The sequence below is a fragment of the Rousettus aegyptiacus genome, unplaced genomic scaffold (genome assembly GCF_014176215.1).
Source record: "Rousettus aegyptiacus isolate mRouAeg1 unplaced genomic scaffold, mRouAeg1.p scaffold_m13_p_4, whole genome shotgun sequence".
Classification (NCBI taxonomy): Eukaryota; Metazoa; Chordata; class Mammalia; order Chiroptera; family Pteropodidae; genus Rousettus; species Rousettus aegyptiacus.
Genome location: NW_023416307.1, coordinates 76,912,248 through 76,932,705, shown reverse-complemented (window position 1 = coordinate 76,932,705; position 20,458 = coordinate 76,912,248). Strand labels below are relative to the sequence as shown.

The window sequence follows — 20,458 nt, the reverse complement described above, 5'->3', positions numbered from 1 at the left end:
GGGCATATTTTAAGTACCATTCCCTTCAATTTTGGAAAAAACGCCGCAGAGTAAACTAAATATTGATGATCAAATAATTGACCTCTCCCTAAGTTTATGGGAAAAGCATTTTAAAGAACCCAAATGTTCTGTCAGTGTTTAAGATATGAGAATATTCTCTCAGTTGCCCATGCATATTTTCTACTTACAAAAAAATAAGCATTATTATATGATAGTGATTATTTCTAAATCAAGTTTTTCCCTGCATATTATGAAACTGTAAATTATATTTATTCAAACTCTTCAAAGCTTTCTATTTGACTTCTAAAAGATCTGAACACTTACCTGATGAATTTAATGAATGAATAAAGTCAATCTGAATTATTACCAAAAAATAAAACTGCTTTCCCTATAAACTTAGGGAGAGGTCAATTATTTGATCATCAATATTTTGTTTACTCTGCAGTGTTTTTTCCAAAATAGAAGGGAATGGTACTTAAAATAATGCTCTTAAAAAGTGACCATTCGACATGATAGAATGAGTCAGTGGATCTTGCTTGTGAGGTTTATGAAGTTAGGTTAAGATTTTGTAGTTAAGCAAATAACACAAGAAAAGCACAAGCCATTAGGAAAAGGTTAAATTATTTATGCCTATACTGTGGTTAATTCTGTCTTCACTAACATCATTTTACAACTTCTCAGCTTTTTTCTTAACTTTGCACTTTTTAGCTGGCTTTTATAGTTATTAATATATTCAGCTTAACTGGGAAAAAAGGGGAGGAATTTACACTTAGTCGTAAATTGAGATCAATATTATCAAAATAGTGCAATTTGTCCTGAATGAAAATCTACTTTCTGGCAAAAGCTCAAGGAATAGACTATTAGTGTCTTGCCTATAAATACATGTGTCCCCATACACGTAAGATGAAAAACAAACAAGACCTTTAAGTACTGACACTTTCTAGATCTGTCACCTAAGCTTTCAAAAAGAACTTGTCTGTGATGATCTCATTCATCCTAAATGACTTAAAAGCCAGTGAACTTAAAAACTGACTGAGATTCTTGGTCTCTTTCTCACTGAGATTGAGGCTTCTAAAATATAATAAGATAACTCAAGAAACAGCCTAGTTACTCATCCTGTACTTACTCAGAGTAACCCATGCTGAGCCTTATGACTATGTCTTGCCTGCTGTTGAATATCTGTGTACTGAATATCAAGTGGAACATCTCTAGGGCACAACGTCTTCTTGCAGCAATACTAGGTGAATTTTCATGATTGATACCTCAGCAATTTTTTTTACTGCAGTAGCAATAGGAGAAACATTTGAAATTTAAATCCCCTTTGCATCATAGGTATTGTCTTTCCCATATCTTCCTATACGTACTATAGAATTGTTAACTTCGATTCCAAGTCCAAACATGGATCTGGAAATATCCCTTTATGTAGAAGGTGAATACATTCCTAACTACTTCTTGAGGTGGTATAAACATGGATTGTCATCTCTAATATTTGTTAAGAATTACTCTAATTTAAACTGTAAAATCGAGGTAGTCAATATTATATCTTCTAGGGAAATTACTATTCCCCTAGAATATGTATTCTACTAGGAAAGTTATCAATCTTGACTTCCTCTTGGATTATTTTTATAATGCTTTACTAAATGAGAAGCTATAATCACATAGTCAGATATTTAGAAATGACAAGAGCTGGAACTGTGCAAATCATGGCACAGGGAATCAAAGTTTAAGAATTATGTGAGAAAAAAAAAAAACATGAAGAAAATGTTATTGATAATCTGAAGTCATTAGCCATAACAATTCAGCTATCATTTCTTGAGCATTAAGTGCCAAATATTATGTTTAGTGTTTACAGGTTTAGTCTACAAAGGAGATTTATATAAGATTGTCTTTGGACAGCAAAAAGTATTGGGAGGTAAGCGAGCAGAAAGGATCTTCAGTGACAGGCACTCTTTTCTGGTATAAAAATGGTTCAAGAACAGTCAGGCCCAGGGTGAAACAGGGTCAACCTGTGGACTGTGACGGTGGTGCTCTGTACAAAAATGCTGTCCCACCCTTCCCAGCACTGGAGATCTGTTTCAGCGCTGGAAAATCGCCACCTTTCAAGATGCACCAAAACAGGGTCAGTCCAAACAGATTTGTGGAGTTCTTGGTAGGGTACAGCTGAAGGGACTCTACTGGGGAATAATACATTAGTCCGGGGTGGGGGTGGGGGAGATTTAAAGCTAGTAGCAGGAAAAGATCAAGTATTTTTTCAAGGTCAAATACTGATTAAAACACTAGAGATGTATTCTAAGTCATTTCCATAGCAAACCACAATGGATGCCTTAGAATAGAGCCTCTAATGAACCCTGTCCCCATTACCCTGCCTGTCTGTCTTGTCTCACCTCTAAGCTCATTTATTTTTCAGTAAATGCCTGATTTGTGAAATTGCTAATAAACAGATCTCTGAGCTCATTCAAGGCGACTGGTTCTAAAGCCCACTTCCGAAGACTGCTACCTCTAACTCTCTCTCCCTTTCCTTATCTGACCTCTCCTCAATCCTAGCCACCTAAGCGGACGCAAAGAGCCACACTGGGAAGGAGATGCAAAGATGAAAAGAAAAAAAGACTAAAACAGTTTTATTCTAGATGCTTTCAAAAAGGTTGTTAACGTCATTTCCAGATTCCACGAACAGATAATCTCCAAGGTATCATTCAAGTTAAAGAGACAGGACTTTTTCCCTCCCCCGTCCTTCTCCACGCATCAGTGGAAGGGAGGGAGGAGACGTCTGAGAGAAGAGGGAGGAGGGGGGAAAAAGTGAGCGAAGCACAATGAGAGAAGGGTGTAGAAGGAAGGAAGAGATGAAGGCAAGAAGAGAGGAGCGTTAGCGGTGGTGGCGATCCCCGGGCCTCAGACGGCCTGCCAGCGCTTGGTACCCACCCGGCGCCCCAGTTCCTCAGCGCGCAGCTAGCTCGGCGGCCTTGGGAGCACGGGAACGCACCACACGACCGCGGCTGGCGCCCCGCACGGCCGCCCCTGCCAGCCCACTTTGGACCTAGGTGGGCATCTTTCCCTCTCCAGACCTCTGCGGTGTAGCGCTCACCGTGAGTGTGCGGCTCTGCTCCCAGCAAGGGAGAGCGCGCGGCGTCCGCGACCGGCACGCAGGTGGGAAGGGAACCGGGGAGCCCCGGGCAGCGCCTGCTCTCGGAAGGAGGGAAAGACCTGAGGGGCAGGTGCAAAGTCCTTTTCGACACTCTGGGGAGAACGAGCAGCGCTGGAATTCAAGAATTGTCCTTCCCCGTTCCGTCCACAACCTCAGCTCCCTCGGAGCGAAGTTGCAAGGAGCAGGCGTGGTCCTGGGCGGAGCAGGTGGGACAAACTCAGAAGGAGGGAGGGGCACGGCCTTGGCGCAAGGGCGAGGGGTGGCGGGAGGAGGGAGCGGGAGACGCCTCCCTTAGAGCGCAGACTCCCGGCCATCCTGGTTTGAAGAGTCTCCAGGGTGAGAGAGACGGGGCACGGGTCAGAATACAGCGCCGGAAAGACCCAGAGTCTTCGAATCCACCCTTGGTGGAATCTGGAAAGGATTCTGGGGGGAAATTATAAGATAAATGAGGAGCTGGGCAGATAGGTAGATCGGGAAAGGGTTGCAGTTATTCTAACTTGATTTCCCGCGGGTAGAAATCGCTGAGGAAAAAGGGCAGCAGAGAGCTTCCACCCTGAGGCTGCAACGTGCCTACACTGCCGCAGGTCCTGGACATCCAAGGAAGGCACCCTCCTATTTGGAAGGGCGATTGAGCAGAGAAAAGGGGATCCGAGTGAGCGTTCATAGTCAGGGTTCCTGTCCCCAAAGGAGCTGGGAGAGCAGTAGTTGTGTCCCCAGAAAGTTAAAAAATGAAATGGAAGCGGCAAGAGAAAAAAAATACATATGTAGTTTAATATTTTGGGTGCCCCAAATGCTGGATTTGGGTTTGGGGTTATTTCCGTTTGCACTTAGAGGTGGCTCTGATAGGGCACTGGATGGGGACAGAAAGCTCGCTGCCACGTATTTTGAGAACTTCATTTTCTGTGTGTAAAGTACATCCCAGGAACCTTTATAATTGTAGTATAGTCAAACTGGTTTAAGTGAACATTTAAGATAACACGAGCAGAGTGTTCATCCTCCTCTCCCCTCAGTTTTTCTGGAATATCTATGTACTCAACCGGAAAAATGAAACAAATTCAAAATAAGTTTCACTCAGGTTCCACTTACATATAAATCTTTGAAATTTGATTTGGTGATCCACAATCTAATGGTCCTTCAGTTTGAGTTGCCCCATTTTGTTTATGTGTTTGTGGAGGGAGGCGGACTGGACCTGGAGCTGGCTGATTTTCGCTCATCAAGTAGGAGTGTCAACAGCTAAAGAAAACCTGAAGAAGACTATGTCATTCCTCTGGGCTTACAATTGCTGTTCCTCCTCTTTCCCTTTTCCCTCTCCAAACACATAAGCAGGTTCAAGCATCATCACTTTGTGTCTCCTCCAAAGATAGTGTAGTTCTTGCTCCCTTCCACTCCATTTAAATTTGTGTCAGGGTCAGCCTTGGCAATGAAAATAATTTTTCACTGTTTCCATTAAGAAGTGGTTTTCTATGCTTTGGGTAGATTGTTCATTAAACTCAGATATTTCTAGAACAAATATTGTACTTGCCTGGTATTAGCTTAGGAGTTCCCAAATATGGAAAATAACTTGTTTTGCCCAAGAAATTTTAGTATGCCACCTCCCCCTCCCACTGCCCCACCATTTTGGCTAGTATAAATCATTTGCCAAACCTCATCCACTGAGGCTCCTTGCAGAGATAATGATCTGAAGTTGTATCAAGGGGTTGTTCCCTTTCAACAGTGTATAAAGAGCTCTATTGGAATGAAGATTTGAAGAATAATGCAATTTTTACCACTTTGCCTCATTAGGCAAATTTTATAGATGACTGGGATTTAGCAGTAGCATATTTGTAAAGAAAGCTTTTTCATTGTTTTATATAAATAATTGTAATGCTTAATTTGTTTTATGAAGTTCTTAGCCATATTCTTATAAAGACTGCCATAAAGCTGATAACAAAAATAATACAACACACCTTTCTTAGAAAACTTTTTGTTTTTAATTTAAAATTGGGTACATATCTCTTTTTGGAGACTTGCAAAATTCTAAAAATTCTTAATTGGAAATGAGAGGAGCAATAATTTGAATTTTCTTACCTAATAAATGTTCCTTTTGAATTTGATTAACTATTACTGAAATTGTTTCAACGATTTTTTAAGGATACTGTCTAGTCGATTAGTAGTAAATGGCTAATGTAGAACAACATAGACATGGTAATATTTGTAAGACATGGCAGGATACCTGTTTTTAAAGTATTAATTTAGAAGGTTAGAGGGATTTTTTTTTTTTTTGAGGCAGAGTAAATAAGATGTTGTGTGTTGTTTCCTGATTGCCTTTGACTGAACACATTGATAATCCTTAGGTGATGGAGTCCCCAAGACCCCTAGGGAAGCATCTGTAGTGATCCGGTATAGAACCACAACTCCTGTGCCCCGCCGTGGGAAACCTTGCCTTTTCATTCCCTAGGTCTTAAATAACACGGGCAAGAAATACTACTATATATTCTAAAAATGAAAAACGAAGTGTAGTAGGGAAACTCAGAATTGGCATCTGTAACAAAGTAATTACTTCCACCTGAATAAGGTACAAGGAGAAATATTTCAGAGCCTAGGAATGAACATAAATAGGCATAAACTATATCAATAAATGCACATGAGTTAGTTAAGAGGGGGCACTGTATTGATCTGATAATTTCTCCAATTCATTGATGGTGTTTCCTCTCAGAAGTAATAAGTGGCCTTTTAACTCATGGTAGGGAGTTTCCATTTTCTTCTATGTATAATAGAAAGCCATTAAAGCATTTCTAGTGAGAAACTGTTTACTAAGATACTCTTGCTAGTGTGTCAAGATAATCTGTTGAAAAACAAAAAGGTAAGTAAGGAGGCTGTTAGGAAGCTACTAGAGTTTCCTAGCCTCACTTTAAGTAGAGTGATAGCAGTAGAGAGAGTGAGCAGTGGCCAAATCCTGCACATATTTAGAAGTAGAGGTGGCAAGACTTGATAATGTATTACATGTGGTTGCTAACAGAAAGAAAGGAATCACAGCTCATGCCTAGATTTATGAGCAGAGCAACTGGAAGAATGCAGTTGCCACTGACTGATATATGAATAAGGAGAAGCATTTAGGTTTTGAGCAACCTCTCAGATATTCAGGTGTAGGCATCATATGGATAGTTGGGACAGAGCACAGAGGAAAAGAGATAAAAATGTGCGAATCATCAATGTATAAATAGTATTTAGAGTAATGGGATTTCATTAAGTGATTTAAGGAGAGATTGAATTAAAAGGACCAGACTGAAAAAAAAAAAAACTTTTAAACTGTCCAAAATACAGACATTGAAAAGAGTAGGAGCCAGAAAAGGAAATGAAGAAGGAATAATCAGCGAAATATGAGGAAATCCAGAAGTTTGTGATATAATGGAAGCCAAAAGAAGAAACTATTTTAAGAAGGAAGAAGTGATGATCAGCTAGGGCCAGTGCTGCTGAAGAGTTAAATTATATGAGGATAAAGAATTACCTTGGAATTTTATTTGACTGATAACAGCTATTTCAATTGAAATGGTAGTGACAAAAGATTGACCAATGAGGACTGAACTAAGACTGGTGACCTAGTGATTCTAATATTAGGAATTTATCTTACAGATATATTTGCACTTAAGAAAAATACTAGATGATCAAAGATACTCTTAACAGCTTTTTAAAATAAGTGAACAATTGAAAACAAATACCTCTAAATAGAAAACAACAAAATAAACTATGTACATCCTCCAATGGAATACTATGCGGCTGTTAAAATCATTAAGGCAGCTTTCTATGTACTAATATGAAAAGATCATCAATATGAAGGAGAAAAAGTTGCAATACAATACACATGATATGTTATCACTTACTAAAGAATAAAGAAAAATTAGCCTACATATGAAAGTATAACCCCCTACAAAAAAAAAAAAAAAAAGAATAATAGTGGTTACTTATAGGACAGAAACTGAGTGGTAGGGCACAATAATGGGAGAGAGAGATTAACTCTTGTATATACTTAAATACATTTGAATTATGTGCACATTGGATTAGCTATTCAAAATGCCAAACAAAACTTTATACATAAAACTGAAAAAAAATTTAACTTAAAATAATAGCAAGAGAAAAGAAAGATTAGGAGGTAAGGAAGTGAATACTCTATAAAATAACTTTTTCAAGAAGTTTTCAAGAAGAGTATTAAAGGTAGATAGAGTAGGCCATGAACTTTTTTTTTTAAATGGGAGCTGTTAACATCTGGAATTAGACCAGTAAGAATCAATGGAACAGAAGGGAAAGTCAATGATAAAGAACTAATGAGGACAACTATGGGAGCTCAATTTTTCAATAAGTAGTAGGGGAATGGCCTTCCAGGTACCACTGAGGGGGGAATCTAGTATCACTAGAGACAGAGTCTTTTTCTACAAACTCCCAGATCTGGATCAGTTCTTTGGTCGGCCTCCTGCATTCCTAAAGCTAAGTGCCACCTGGGATGTTTATATAAACTATTCCAGTCAGTGCTACTGTAAAGTCTTAGTTCTAATGTCACTTAGACCCTTAGCATCTCATCAAATCTTATCTGTCCATTGGTTGTCTTAGGAAGCTGGAGCACAGCTTGCCACACTTCTCAAACATAACTCTGTCTCCACCCCTGGCTCCTTTCACTCTCAAATGGATTCTTCTTTACTGGGAGTTTAGAAACTCTCAGGAACAAAGCTCCTTTGCCAGTTCTAACTCCTGCATATTCGTCTCCTTCTCTCCAATGTTATAATCAAACTGACCTCTCTCACTGATCTGGATTCCACAACTGCCCCTCTCCAATCTGAACTTTGCTTAGAAATCATTCTTTTTATCACTTGCAACTTTAATCTCTTTTTTTATTTAACTCCATCATTTAAGTGTATTATTAAGATCATATCACATCTATCCTTAAAAGAAGCAAACAGAAAAGCCTCTCATGGCTTTATTGGGGGAGGAGGAGTGAATTCCCCCTATAGCTAGTCTCCTATTTCATTTCTCCTTTTCACAGCCAGCTTCTAGAAAAAACTAATTTTTATTTCTTGTCACTCTCTTCTTCCCTTCCCTTAACTCCTTGCCCACCACAGCCTGGCTTCCACACCCAGCACTCCATGAAACTGTTCTGGCAATGGTTACTATATTATTAAATCAGAGACTACTGAAACCTATTAGCTCACTGATCTATGTAGGAGCATTTGACAAAGTTAACCATTAACCACACATCCCTTCTCTTTCCTTAGAATCAAAGATGTCTTTCTTCCTCTTGAAGAAAGTCAATGCAACGCTCTCTCGGTCCAATTTCTATATCTTTAAATTTTACTTCTCCATTCATTTGGTGACTCACTTCCACAGTCTGTCTTTAGTTTTCTTCTCCTTTCACTCCATTGTTCTTATTCTCTTTTAGTCAAAGATCCTTTTGAGAATCTAAAACCAAAACAAACAAACAAAAAACAACTATGATATATCTTCCCAGAAAAAAATACACATAGGTATAAATAGTTGCAGATAATTTTTGTCAATTAATGAAGTCATTGAAGCTCACCTTTGGGAGTTAGGAATCCTTCCTAAACTTTCTTATAAAATAATTTCATCAGCTACTATGGTTTCAGTTGAAAGACTGATATAAGGAAAATGGACCATATATTGTCCATTTCAAAAAAAAGTAGAAATGACTACAGGAATGATAATTTATGTTGTATAAAAAATAAAGGTATTAAATACTAAAGTGGGTTATTCAGTGAGATTGTATAATTTTTTTCCCTTAAACTTTTATTATATAAGAAAAATAGCCATTTGTCTCAGAAACTGAGTACAGAAGATTATGTTAGGAAGCGTCTTTGAGTTTTTTGGCCCTTTAATTTTATGAAATAGTTTGAAAGAGTAAAATGCCATAGATAGAGAGAGCCAAAAATGAAACAGAGAAAAAGAAATTTATGAAACAAGTTTTAGAAAATCATTCCCACCCAAGGGTATTTGCTAAGTGTTCAGTGCCACGGCTTGTTTGCAGGTGTTTTTACCTGAGGCACCGCGAGAGTAAGAGAAGTGTCCTTGTGAAGCCCTTTGTACCTATGGTTCACTTAGTCTGGGGAAAGAGAGAAGAAAAAGACTAAAATCCTGCCTCCAAAGACTCACCCATCTAAAGTTTAAGGGAAAAAAATTATACAATCTCACTGAATAACCCACTTTAGTATTTAATACCTTTATTTTTTATACAACATAAATTATCATTCCTGTAGTCATTTCTACATTTTTTGAAATGGACAATATATGGTCCATTTTCCTTATATCAGTCTTTCAACTATTTTAAAACTATGTCACCTTATGTTGGGCAAAAATATCTCAATTAAATCAAGAGTTATTCATCTTTTTCGAATGTTTAACTTTCAACTTCATCCAAGATACAAAGGTCTTTGACTCTAGTTTCAACTTCACTTTTTGTGTCATTTCTCCAACTTGCAATTAATATATAGCAGTTGATTAACAGTGTATTAACTCATAGTAGGAATTAATTAAATACAATTTTCTCTGAGATATGTTGTGTATAATTGGAAACTAGCATATGCGTTAAAACAGTCAAAGTTATGTTCAAATATCAAGCCATGAAAAGCCCTAGTTTTATAGTTATATTTTGGTCTTATAATACTTTGTTTTTCAAGGTATTTGTAATATTTTTAAAAGTAGATAAAATATAATTTTATTTTCTAATAACTATAGCAAGTAAGGTTCCCGACTACTGTGTTAATAGCTAAGGTAATTTCAGGAAGAGTAATTTGGCTCATGCTTACAAACAAGGGTGGCTTAGTTATGTGGCACAAGTAACAATGAATAATTAGTCACATATTTTCATGTATTCCTATTAAAAACATTTGAAATAATGAGTTCCAGATTTGGAATGTGGTCATTTCAACATTTTGTCTGCATATAATTCAGTGCAGCCACTGCAACACAGCACTAATAATTTAAGCTATCTTTTAGCTGTTCTTTGGAATCTTGGCAGCTGTACTTGATACGGCAAGGACTCTTCAATCTTTATAATTCTAGCCGAAATAAAAGCCCTGGAGCTCTCTATTCTTACCTTTCATAATCAAAGTCTGGACTGTATGATTTGGATCCTTTCTGTTTTCAGAAAAGGACCCTGAATTTCAAATGCTCAAAGAACCATTTTATATTAAATTCACTTGTGGATCTTTCTTTCCCCTTTTCCTGGTTAGGTTCAGTCAGCTGCCAGTAGCTCTCAATGATATCAGAAGAGAGAAACTAATATTCTTTCCTTCATAGTCATAACCCCGGAAAGGGCGTTCAAATGAATGGGTTAAAATGCTGACAAACTGTATTTTTTTCCTAAAGAAGTTTCCCAAGATTTAATTTAAATGCAAGTTTTTTTTTTCTATGCTCATCTTCTCAGTACAATCTTTCACTAAAAGTAGTTGCAACCTCTCATTAAACATCATTGCTATCTCAGGACCTCCTAAGTGGAGAAAATCTATCAAGTCTTTTTTTTAAAGTTTTATAAATGCATCACACCATTGTAAAATTGCAGATAGACAGTAATTCTGCAGTGGCTAGAGAAGGTTACACTAAAACTAGTTTCGCACACTGGAACATCCATTTTCTCAGAAAAGCATCTAATTTGATATGATACAAATATGCACAATTCATACTTAAACAGGAGGAAAGTAAGTACTTTCTAAATGAATATATTTATGATCACCTAGAGTATGCAAAAATGGTATTCGGAACTCACTAAATTAAAAGTAGAAGGAATGCTCCTGCCCTAGATACAAACTACTTGAGTAAGTAGAAGAATAATTGGCAAAGTTAGAATACATATACATAATTCCATGACTATAGTCATAATGGCTCGAGAAGAATTATTTTTACAGTGCATTCCAAGGTATTATTACATTTTATTTTTACATCCAGACACAAATGATGAGCTCCATTTTGTGGAAGATGGAAGTGATTCCCAGAAACTAAATGGTTTGTCCTACAGCTGGGGACTCGTAAATGGTGGAACTAGGGGCACAAAACCACATTTCATCTCAATCCAATCATCTTTCAAATATAGAATATGCTGGCCTTCAATTGTAAAGTATTTGAGGAAAAGCAAACTTCATCCTCCTCTAGATTTCTTTTTAAGATGCATTTTACCATTTTCATTGTTAGATTCAAAACAAAAATAAATTGCAAACTTTATATTTAAAATGTATTTTCTTTCATATTACTCACTTTACAGACGTTTCCAATATACAAAAATGTGATTTTATTCTAGTAACATTTTTCTCATTATTGAAAATATGATTATATAAAACTACTTAAAGACTAAAATAAAAATCTTAGTTTTTAACAATTTTTTGTGGAATTGATGGTCAAAATTATATATTCAATACAGTTTTCATTTGATTACCTATAGGGTTGAATATTTTTCGTCTTTATAGTCATTTGAATTTCTCCTGTCAGTTTTGCTCATATTACTATAGACATGTTTATGTTTTTCCAAAGCTATATCTGTCATATATTGCAAATTTTCCCATTTGTTGATCTCTTGGAACTTGTTCATGGTAATTATTCATAGCATATAAGTTTAAATTTTATGTAGTTAGTTCAACATTTCATTTTTTTTACTTCCATTTGATCTTAGTTTCATGAAACCAGAAATTGTTTTGAAAATTTCTAAATTTACAACTTTTCATCCCAAGATTAGTTGAATATTTGTTCATATTTTCCAATTTTAATGGGCTTATTTACTTTATTATTAGCTCTTTGATGAAGCTGTAATTTATTTTTACATATCATCTATGATGAGTTGCTGGCTTGATCTTTTTACTAAAGAGTTAGCTTATCATCCTAATACCCTATCTTGAAAAATTATTCCATCTCCACTAGTATCAAATATTAAATTTATCATCTCCTAGGTGTTTCTGTTTGCAGTGATAAGTTTAGTTAAATATTTTCTCTCCCAATTGTTGCAGCAGATGTGAACTACTTCTAAATATTGTAAATTTTATAATATTTTAGTAACTTTAGGGCAAGGTTTTTTTTCATTCTCTAAAATTTTATCATTCTCTAAACTTTTATTCTTTCCTATTTGTTGCCTCTCAGTGAACATAGATAATTTTGTGAGATATCAAAAAAGTTAAGAATTTTATTAGAATAGCATTTTGAGTAAAAAAAAAAAATAATGCAAAAGGACTGACAGAATTTCCCATGGAAGAATATGAAATCTCTCATTTCATTTAGGACTTATTTTATGTGTGTCAAAGAAGTTTATAAATGATGGATGGGTTCCACACATTTTTTTGTTTGGGTTTTTCTAGGTATTTTAAGTTATAAAATATTAATATAAATGGTGATTTTTAAAAAAAATCTCCTTTCAATTATAGCTAGTTCACAGAAAATTCACTTATTTTTATTCATGTGTCTTTAATATAATTTGCTAAATTCTTGTTACTATGAATAGACTTTTAGTTGATCTTGGCTATTTAAAGTAGGCAATAATGTATTTTGAATCTAAAATTTTGTCTGTTTAATGTTTTAAGCAAATTAATAGTATACAATCATATTTTTAGAGCTATTTTATTAGAATTGCTACATATTATTTTTTAATAATATAAACCGAATAGTGTACCATTGCATTCTAATATTTCTCTTTGACTCAAAAGTATGAAGGAGCTGTTATAAGTGATAGGGTTTGGAGTTTTTGTGTTTAAATATTTTCAGTCGATGCTTATGTTTATTATTGTATTGTAGATAGAAAATATGGCCATCATGATTTCTATTTGAGATGCCTAAGTAAGGTTTTCTTTTTGGTTTAAATATGTTCGACTTATGTGAAATTCCACAACATTCTTGAAAAACAGTGAATTATGTGCTGCATACAACACTAAAATTCAGCATGACATTGATCACTTCTATATTTTTGTTATTTTATATGATTTATCTGTCAATGATTTATAGAGATTTATTAAAGTCTCCTTCTACGATTGTATTTGGCTTTTCTCATTGAACATCCACCTTATGGTTATTTGTATATAGTGGTGTTTGATTATTGAGAACTTAAAGATATATGATTGTCTGGTTTTCTTATGTGAAATTTATTTTATTCTTTTTTCATTGAATTTACCTTTTCTGGTATTAGCCTTATTATCCTTCCTTTCTTTACATATGCCTAAAGTTTGTTGGCCTGTGTCATTTTATATTTGGGTTTTTCTTACAATCAAAATATTATTAGATTTTATTTTTTACCTAATCTTGATACTCAGTCTGAATATTTTTCTCTATTAAAAGGAAAAATATTCCCCTCACCTTATTTTTTTAATCAGCTGCCATAAATATCAAGTTCCATTGTACCTGCACCAAAGAATTTTCAGTATTCTCTTGTTCTTTCTTTTCTGTTTTGCCATCACCTTTTGACAATGATAATTTCTTGATTTTTTATTCTTTTGGAGAAAAATACATGTTTATTCAAATTGGAATTATACCCAAGTGGAATTGATATGGATTCTATCAGAAATTGGTATAGGCTATTGTTTGAACTCTTTATCATTTCCAAAATGCTATAGTCTCCTAGGAAGTTCTTGGCACAACTACACATTGAAATTGCAATGTTAAAAAGGGGCACGGAAGGGCTGTGAGTAAATAAGAGGGAAAAAGAAATTGATGAGTTTATTTCGTAATAGAATCTTTGAAGCCTAAAATACATGAACATGATATTTTGTGCCGACAGATGAAAACTAGTCTCTAAAAGATGTGTAATAGCAAAGGAAAGAGATTAATATTAAAATTATTTTTTTAAGATGCTTTTAAAGAATCAGATGAGTGTATTTTGGTTAGTGGTGCTCTGGTATATGCTTAACAGTCAGCTGGGGTAGGGGGAGCAAAATCCCTGATTCATAGAATTTTTCAGTTTTCATAGTGTAAATACTTTAACATGATCAATTTCAAACTATCAAGGTGAAGTCACTGAACACAGAATTGGAAAGAAATGTGCCCAGTGATTCTCATGAGACAGTGGGAGCCAACTCCAGCATATTATTGCTATGATCTTTGTAACATGTTTTTAAAAACTGTTTACCAGGCTACATAAGACCTAATGAATAAAGGTAAAGAATATCTTGTGCCTGGTAGTATGTACTTTCACACTTAAAGTAATGAATGAGGTGATATTGTACAATTCAAAATGATTGCTACCATAGGATCAGAAATTCGTGAGTTTGAATCCAAGCTTCATCTCTTTATGAGTTATTTTAGCAAAATTACCCAATTTATCTAAGCCTTAATTTATTTACTTGTAAAATTCTGAATAAAAGCTATTTCACAGACATCTTGTGATGATTAAAAGACACATAAAAATGTAGTTGGTATATAAAAAGATAATAAATATTTTTCTTTTGTCTTCTGTGATACTCATTTCCTTCTTCCTGTCTTTACTCATTAGAAAGGATTAAAATGAGGTCAGAATGTGGTATAATTAGTAAGAAGACTATCATGCCTCAGTTGTTTACACGCATATGTAGATACCTGAAAATCGTTCTCATATAGGAAGAAAGTTCTTAAGAAATGCAGTTGCTGTGGAAAGAATTGGGGAAGAATACCTACATTTGTTTTCCTTTCCATCTACAAAGTGTCAAAATAAAATAAACACAAAACTTTGAAGAAGCTATGAGGCAATGGCACATGGATAATCTCCATGACTGGATTTTGTTCCTTATCATTTTGCAACCTCTATGGTAAAAGAAAGGGAAGGCAAGGAATGTGAAAGGGGTATTGAGTGGGCCAACCCATGGTATCTGCCACAAATATACAATTCTAGAAAAGGTAGAAATAACATATCATGGAAAATCATGGAAGAGAATAGCTTTTGGCTATAATAAACAGGTTAGACTTAAAAGCCTGACATTTTTAAATGGTATTTGCAGAATTTTGATGGATAGAGATGGTCAGATTGAGCACATTGTGAGTGAATCAAAAAAAGTGAGCTGATACAGAAATAGAAGAGATTAATATTTTTAATTAAAAAGTAAGTAGCCTAATATATTACAAATGCAAAATAAGCCTAGTGTAGGATTTGGAGATATACTACAAATATAGTATGGTACCATATCAATCAATTATTATTTCCTGTATAATTAACACACTGAAGATACTATACTATACTTGCTCTTATATATATGTTTCTATTTCATTCCCAAATCAATACTAAAAAGAAAGCATCATCTCATTTTGTAGAAGAGGAAAACAACTACCTAGCTATACACGGATGATCTGAGGTTATAAAATTTATCACCAGAGAGACACTGAAGATTTTTAACCAAGGAGGTAAGGTGATGGAAACTATAAATTCCTACAAGGTAAAATGAGAAGCTATTGATTATTACATACATGGAAAGCTAATTTGTTATGTGGCAGATGATATTGTCTAGTAGCTTTCCTTATGAAAGCAAAGTGAAGTCCCCAGCATTTCACTTACCTCCCTTCCTCTTTGCAACATATCGTTGAAGGTGTTTTTGCCCTTACTATTGTGTAAACAAAAGTTATATAGGTAATTATATAGGTAATTTTCATTGAGAAATAAGTTAACCCATCTAATTCTGTGCAAAGCATTGGTTTGGAATAATTTTCCAGTTTGATTTGCAGAGAACTAAGCCTTTAAGAAATTTGAAACATGACAGGAAAATGTGATTAAGGAAAGGACAGTATTTGCAAACATATTATTTTAGTTGAGAGGAAGTACTTAGTTGAATGGATAGGGAGATATCATTCTCCTGTAATTGCTCTTATCTTATTGACACCACCTGTGACCTCCAAATTAATAAATCCAAAAAAGAATCTTTAGCCATCATCCTATCTTATTACTTGACAGTATTTGCTATAATTTACAGAAACTACTTTGTTTTTTTAACCACGTTATTGAAATATGATTGATATTCAAAAAGCTGTACATATTTAAGACATACAACCTTATTAATTTGGAGATAAGTATATATCTTTAAAACCATCACCACAATCTATGCCATAAATGTATCCCTCACTTCCAAAAGTTTTCTCTTGCCCTCTTTATTATTTATTTTTTTGGGGGGTAATAATATTTAAGTATGAAATACAGTATTGTTAATATTGGCACTATGTTGTACAATAGATCTCTAGGATGACTTCATTTCCTATAAAAGAAACTTGGTACCCTTTGACTAATACCTTCTCATTTCCTCTTCCCCCTTTTCCCTGGCAATCACCATTCTACTCTGCTTCTGTGAGTTTGACTATTTTAGATTCTTGATATAAAAGAGATTATGTAGTATTTGTCCTTCTGTGACTGGCTTTTATCACTTAGGATAATGTCCTCCAGGTCCATTCATGTTGCCACAAACAGCAGAATTTTCTTCTTTTTAAAACTGAATAAATATTTCATTATATATGTAATATACACATTATATAAATGTTCTTTATATACTCATGCGTCAAATTATTTTCAAGATCATTGTTTTAATTCCTTTGAATATACTCAGAAATGAGATTATTTGATTATACGGTAGTTTTACTTTTAATTTTTTGAGGCATCTTTATCCTGTTTTTCATAGTGACTGCTACAATTTACAATCCCACCAATATTGCACAAGGGTTCCCTTTTCTCCATATCCTGAACAAATTTATATCTTACCTTTTTTATAACACCAATCTTAACAGATGTGAAGTTGTTTTGATTTGCATTTCCTTGATGATTAGTAATACTGAGCACTTTTTAATATACCTGTTGGCCATTTGTATGTCTTCTTTGGAGAAATGTTTATTCAATTCCTTCACCCATTTTTCAATCAGAATTTTGTGTATGGGAAGAGGGTTTTGTTTTGTTTTGTTTTGCTATTGAGTTTTAGGAGTTCCATATATTTTTGGATATTAACCTTTTATCAGATAAATAGCTTGCAAATATTTTCTACTATTCCATAAGTTGCCTTTTTCATTCTGTTGATAGTTTCCTTTGCTGTGCAGTAGCTTTTTAATTTGATGTAGTGCTGCTTTTTTTCTTAATGTTATTTTTGCTTTTGTTGGCTGTGCTTTTGGTGTAGTATCCAAGAAATCATTGTCAAGATTAATGTCAAGAAACTTTCTCCTTTTTCTTCTAGGAGTTTTACAGTTTAACATCTTATGTTTAAGTCTTAAACCCACTGTCGAATTCAGTTTGCTAATATTTTGTAGGATTTTACATTGATATTCATCAAGAATATTGGCCTATATTCTGCCCCCCTCCCCCCCCCCCCTGCCGTTATATCTTTGTCAGGCTTCAATATCCGTGTGATATTGGCCTGGTAAAATGTTTAGAAGTATCTCCTTTTCTTCATCTTTGTAAAAGTTTAAGAAGGATCAATATTAATTGTTTAAATGTTTGGTGGTGTTCATCTATGAAGCCATCTAGTCCTGGGCTTTTCCTCTGTTAGAAGATTTTAAATTTCTGATTCAGTCTCCTTATTTGTCATTCACCTATTTATGCTTTCTATTTCTTCATGATTCAGTCTTGGTCAGTTGTATGTTTCCAAGAATGTATTCATTTCTTCCATATTTCCAGTTTCTTGGTGTATAATTAATTATTCATAGTGGTCTCTTACAATCTTTTTTTATTTCTGAAGTATCAATTGTAATGTCTCCTTCTCATTTCTGATATTTCAGTCAAGTCTTCTTTTTTCTTGGTTAGTCTAGTTAAGGATTTATTAATTTTATTGATCTTTTCAAAAAACATAGTGTTTTATTGATTTTTTCTATTGTTTTTCTGTTCTCTATTTCTTTTATTTCTACTCTAATCATTATTATTATTTTCTTTCTGCTAATTTGTTCTTGTTTTTTTAATTCCTTGAGGTATAAAGTTAGATTGCTTATTTAAGTTATTTCTTCTTTTTTAGTGTAGGCATTTATTACTATAGAATTTCCTCTTAGTATTACTTCCTTATATTCCATAAATTTTGGTATATTGTGTTTTTTTTTATGTTTGTTTATCTTGAGATAATTTCTAATTTCCCTTTTGATTTCTTCGACCCAATGGTTATTCAATAATGTGATGTTTCACTTCCATGAATTTGTGAGTTTTCTCAATTTCATTTTGTTTTATTTCAGTGTGATTGGAAAATATACTCAGAGAGATTTCAGTCTTCTTAAATTTCTCGAAATTTGTTTTGTGACCTAGTAGGTGATCTATCCTGGAAATGTTCTGCGTGCACTTGAGAAGAATGTGTATTCTGCTGCTGTTCGGTGAAATATTCTATATGAATCTGTTAAGTCTGTTTGTTTTATAATGTTGTTCAAGTCTGCTATTTCTGTATTGATTTTCTGTCTGGATGATCTATTCATTATTGGTAGTGGGGTATTGAAGTCTTTTACTATTATCGTATTGTTGTTTATTTCTTTCTTCAAACAAGAAGATGTTTGCTTTTTGTATTAGGTGCTCCAATGTTAGGTGCATATATATTTACAATTGTAGTTTTCTGGCGAATTGACCTTTTTGTAATAGTGTCTCTAAACATTTTGTCTCTAGAGACAGTTTTTGACTTAAAATCTCATTTGTCTGATTTAAGTACAGCCACCCTTGCTCTTTTTTGATTACCATTTGAATGGATTATCTTTTTTCATTCTTTCATTTTCATTTTATGTGTATCCTTAAATCCAAAGGGAATCTTTTATTAGACAGCATACAGTTGGAATTTTTAAAAAAATACATTCAACCACACTGTGTCTTTTGATTGGTAAGCTTAAGTGATTTGCATTTAAAGTAATTGTTGATAGAGAAGAACTTACTATTGCCATTATGTTCATTGTTTTGTCTGTTTTATAATTATTTTATTCTTCCCTTTCTCTTTCTATCTTCTTTTGTGATATGATGGATGTTTTTGTAAAATATACTTTGATTATTTTTATCATTTTTGTATCTACCTTAGTATTTTTCTTTATGGTTACCATTAAGCTTGCACACAACTTCTTATAGTTACAAGTCTACCATAAGCTGAAAACAACTTAACTTCAATTGCATACAAATAAATACTCTATATTTTCGCTTCCCCTACTTTATGTTATTGATGTCAGAATTTACTTCATTTGATATCATGTATTTGTAAACAAACTTTTCTGGTTACAATTAATCTTACCACTCTTGTCTTCAGAAACAACTTCTTAAAACTTTCTCTTATTTAGTTTCTATATCGAAACTCACCTAATTTTTTTGAATTTCAAGTATTCTTTCTATATTTTACATAATTCATTAATTTATTTGTGTTATTATGGTACTTAGGAATAAATAAGGTGTGACAAAAGCAAGGTAGTAGAAGAGTGATAAACTTAATTACATTATTCTGGTATAATGATTCTTCACAATCTGGCTTTTATCTACATTTTCAACATCATTTCTAAACCATATTAACTCACCATTCTGACTTTCTTAACCAAGAACCACTTAGCAATTATAGCCTCGACAAAATCCTTCTAGGGTCTCTCTAGAAGTTGTTATTTAATTTTCTAGCCTCTCACAGCCCTTGTTTGTATATATTTATAGCAGAACTTATGACATTTGTGTGTAATTTTTGTACAAAAATATTTCCCTCATCTTCAATATTTCACAGGCTTCCGAATGGCAAGAAACATGTATTTAGTCATTTTTTTACCCAGTGAGTAGTGACTAAAATAAGGTTTAAAACATCAACAAATGCATATTTAATGAGCAAATGAAAGTTTGATGAAGTAATCCTCCCTGGACCTCTTATTTGTAGTATCATCATGATCATGTCTCTAAACATGTCTCTTTTCATTTTCCTGAAGAAAATATAATAAGTCTTTACCTCCTTAAAATCTCACAATGTATTTGGTATCAAAATAAGAAAATGAATTACAGAAATATTTTATAAACCTAAGATAGTTTTTTTCAGAAAGTAAATCAAAGTTCCAAGTAGCACACACATGCATGTAGGATGTGTGTGCACACACATACATGCACAATATTAGATGTTACCAGATTTCTTATTCTTGATAATTCTTACATTTACCAGTGTGCAAAAAAAGTATTAGCTTCGCTACCAAAAAGAAATTGTTAACTTCATTTAACATAGTTTTTTGAATCATCTTAGTCTACATTATTATTGTTCTCTTAGATTTTAAGCCCTAAAAGATGAGAAGTGCATCTCTATGTAGTACATAATATACCATTACACATAAATAGACTATTTCAAAAAGCATCTTTCATAGTAGTAATGATTTTCAGAAGGTTTGTAAACAGTATTGAAAGTAAAAACTGAAAGGCAGCCAGAAAAGTCAAGCAATGGTTCTTATAATTCCCATTGT

The 20,458-nt window shown here is 33.9% G+C and overlaps 1 protein-coding gene across 1 annotated transcript in view; it reads left to right on the top strand.

Moving 5' to 3' along the window:
* The first annotated feature begins 3,260 nt into the window (after positions 1-3,260).
* The window catches only part of HTR1F (5-hydroxytryptamine receptor 1F), a 96,937-nt gene continuing 79,739 nt past the window's right edge, over positions 3,261-20,458 (top strand). The window contains exon 1 of the mRNA XM_016145827.2: positions 3,261-3,348. The gene's annotated coding sequence lies outside the window, so the exon portion shown is untranslated. The remainder of the gene's footprint in view (positions 3,349-20,458) is intronic.